Source organism: Pinus tabuliformis, chromosome 4_2 (genome assembly GCF_031772625.1).
Source record: "Pinus tabuliformis cultivar Carrire ecotype Pingquan chromosome 4_2, CPIR1, whole genome shotgun sequence".
Taxonomy (NCBI): domain Eukaryota; kingdom Viridiplantae; phylum Streptophyta; class Pinopsida; order Pinales; family Pinaceae; genus Pinus; species Pinus tabuliformis.
In genome coordinates, this window is record NC_142304.1 from 1,051,284,774 (window position 1) to 1,051,289,006 (window position 4,233).

Consider the following 4,233-nt stretch of genomic DNA (forward strand, 5'->3'; position numbering starts at 1 on the left):
ATATGGTATTATTTTGGAAAAGAAGTTGAGCATATGGCTTGAAAGTGAAGGTAAGCGGGCTAAAGGTCAAGTGGGTTTTAGAAGGCATCACTTAACAACAGATCACCTCATTATGCTGAGGATCATTGTGGAGGAATTTCGTAATGATAAATCCAATCTCTTTTGTTGCTTTATGGACTTTAGAAAGGCTTTCGATACGGTTCCTAGAAACAACCTTTGGAATAGATTAGAAGAGATAAAGGTTTCTTTCGAGTTGAGAGCTGCCGCTATAATATTATACGAGAATGTAGTTTCCAAGCTAAAAAGCAATGAGGGGTGGTCGAAAGATACTAAATGTAATATTGGAGTTAAACAAGGTTGCCCCCTCTCCCCTACCCTATTTGGCATTTACACCGACAAGCTTGAAGGTTATTTAGAGGAAGCAGGTTGTGCTGGAACGATCTTAGTTGGGATAGTCCTCATCCTTCTCCTCTATGCTGACGATATTGTTCTTCTCGTAAGGTGCCCATCTGATCTTGATAAGCAACTTAGGCTTCTTAAGGATTTCTGCTCTACCATGGGTATGACTGTTAACATTGACAAAACAAAAGTTATGATTATCAAATCCAAGAAGGACACTTACGCTAATTTTATGTATGACAATAATAACTTGGAGGAAGTGTATTCTTACAAGTACCTAGGAATTGATATTCATCACAAGCTCAACTGGAACTATAGCATTGAGAAAAGGATTAATGGGGTTTGGAAAGCTTATTTTGGTCTTGAAAATAATTGTAAAATGACAAACCTCGTAATGTGGGATAAAAATAAGTTCCTCTTTGAAACTTTAGTCACTCCTGTTATCATATATGGATGTGAGGTATGGGGTTGGAGCATCTCTAGAGAATCTTGGAGAAAGATGGAGCAAATCTAGAAGCATTTTATAATGTATAACCTGAAAATTAAAAGCAATACACCCTATCTTATTTTCCTTATAGAAGTAGTTCTTTCCCCTATCGAGAGCCTATCTATGACTAGGCTTCTGTTGTACAAGCACAAACTCAATAACATAGGAGATCATAGACTTCCTAAGCTAGCTTTAAATTCCAGCCAAAACCACCTAAGGCTCAAGCGGGGGTGGTATAAAGACATGAAGGCCTAGTTAAACCTTTGGGAGATCAACGAGAATGATGCTTTGAAAAACATTAATAACATTAAAAATATTGTTACTTCTAAGTTCAAAGAAAAAATGTGGTGTGAGAAAGATTTAGCAGCTAAAAGAAAATTAAGTTATTATAAGAAGGTCATCAACCCCACCCTAGAATATCAAAAGTATCTCTCTGTTTTAACTAGCTCAAAGAAGAAAATTAATATAGGGAAGATTAGAACGAACTCTCATGAGCTCCATAGTGAAACAAGTCGTTGGACAGTTCCTAAAACACCATGGATGGAAAGGATCTGCCATTTCTGTGAGAATAGGAACATTGAGGACGAAAACCACTTCCTCTTAGAGTGCCCTGCATACAACCACACTAGATCTTAGTTTCATAATCTTTGTTGCAATACTGACCTTCTTAGCCTTTTACGATGTCAAAATTATAGTGAGCTCGAGAGGCTTCTCTCCAAGCTTTTTGAGCATAGGAATAAAATCTTAAATCAAACTAAATAATTTGTTTCTTTAGGTCCAATAGACCAAAGTTTGGTCTCAGTGGATGTTAACCATCATCATCATCATCATCAATAATTATATTTATAATTCATAATTAAATTAAATTTATAATTCATAATTATTTTTAACGTGATAAAAATAAAATAAAAATAATAAAAATATTAAAATAAAATAAAATAATTATAATTATTAATAAAAAGAATTATTTTTTCTTAAAATTTTGTATTAAAAAAAAAGGTTTAGAAGTTGAAAGGAGGCTTGTCTAGTTAACATGGATTTTAGTTGGCTTACTTACATTGATAAATATGTCTATTTATTTAATTATCAATATTTATCTATTTTGATCTCCCCATAAAACAATCATCTATGCTTTAAAACTATGATTTTAAATTATTTATAAAAAATACTTAAACATATATTATTATATTTGAAGTAACTCTGTAATAATACTATGCCTCAATACCATATGCTTATCAAACAGTTTTTTCCCTTAAAATAAATAAAAAAATATAATTATCAATATTATATAAACATGGATTTAGATCTTTTTAATTACATTGATAAAAGTGTCTATTATTTCGTACTAAGACTTCCAAAATTTTCAATTAATTATCAATAATTATTAGATGGTAGATATTTAACGTCAATGAAATATTTAGAATATTTTTAATAATAATCACAAATCAAATGTGTGTGATGAAGTGATGCATATGCATGTTTACTATCCATTTATATGTATTTAATTGGATCAAAATAGAATACATATAAACTTATTATTATTATTATTATTATTATAAAATATTTATAATCATAATGATTAATAAAAACATTTTGATTTGGTCAAATTACATAAAGCTAAAAACAAAAATAAAAATAAAAATAATAATTATATGCTTAAAAAAATCATAACTTTTTACATTAAAAAATTTTGTGCCAAGACTCTTCATGTCTTATTTAATATTTTAACTAGATAAAAATAAAATAAAATAATAATAATTATTAATTATAATTATTAATAAAAACATTTTGACTTGGTCAAACTTAAAAAAATAAAATAACATAAAATAATTAATAATTAAATTAGCGTAGAATGATCTTTGTCTATGAAGCACCAAGAAGAATAAAAAATTTCAAGGTGCAAACAGTTCTGCAAATTTTTCATTAAAAAAAACTTTCAATTAACATGGATAAATCATCACTTAACATGGATTTATGTTGGTTTAATTACATTGATAAATGTGCTTATTTGTTAATAAGGCTTCCAAAATTTTAATTTATGCATATCTATGTATACTAGCCATTTAATTTATATGAATGCACTAGTAAAGAAGCACAACCATATAAATTAAATAGCTAGTAAATGTAAATAGACCTAAAAATACTTACATATGAGTCTTACATTACTTGTTGGGTACCACACGACTCTCCCTGAGCTCTATTAATTTCGTCTTTTCCCAACCAATTCCTACAAATCTCAGAACAATAAAGGAAAGACCAAGAAGACAACAATGAGAAAACCATGGAAAGCCAACACCAATACGACACCACAAACAAAGTGGCATGATCATGCACTAGACATAACAAAATTGGAAATCAAGCGTAAGAAAATCACAAAATACCAAAAGCACAAGACTAACAACATACACCCTGAATCAATCCCCATGGTTCCCAGTGATTCCAAAGGAAAGCTAAACTTGGGCCTTCTTCACTATTTCATGGAAATCTCTTTGTCGTTCAATCCCCTGCATCATACCACCATAAACACATAACTCTCAGTGCATAAATAAACATAACAATACACCAAATACCTTATCTTGTTGTGCCAAGCACGTTTCCTTGTAGCTGAACATGTCCATACCATCTCTTAAGGGACTCCAATCGCATTAACAAATCCACATGTAACTAGAGACTAGAAAATATACCTGTCAAATATATATCTATCAATATAGCAGATATGCAGATAATTTCAGACAAATCAAGGTTAAAAAACTTCGTGTGTGAAAATCATTCATTCATTTGGAGTTAGGGTTTCCAAACATAGCCTAAACACATAAACTATTACCTTGTCACGTTAATACCAAGCATGTTTCCTGCAGCTGCTCACACATGTCAACCACATGTTCCAAACATCGAGACAATAATATCTATCAATTTGAAATAAAGTGTCTCATAGAACAAGTCTCTCACATCACTCTTCCATCATTCATCTTGGTCGAACCCGATGCTTTTCCCCTTCTCAACTATGTCACACTGTGACCAATTCCTAAATCCAAAGCTTCAATACCAACTACAATCACTAATGCCATATTCCTACTTCACAATCTAAAATCAGCTCGACTCACCCTAAACCAAGCTCTCATACTAGCTGTCACACTCGTACACTAGTGGTAGTCTTTCGACCACACATAGGTGGGTGCAACACCGCCGTACTTTTTCCTTTCACCAATACTCAAGCACATGGACTACGCCTGCTTCAACACTAAACCAACTTTTTTCTAAGTGGTTACCATGCAGTAGAAATAACATTCATATTATCTTCAATTATGCAGTGGAATCATGAATCATACACAAGTATACACACATAT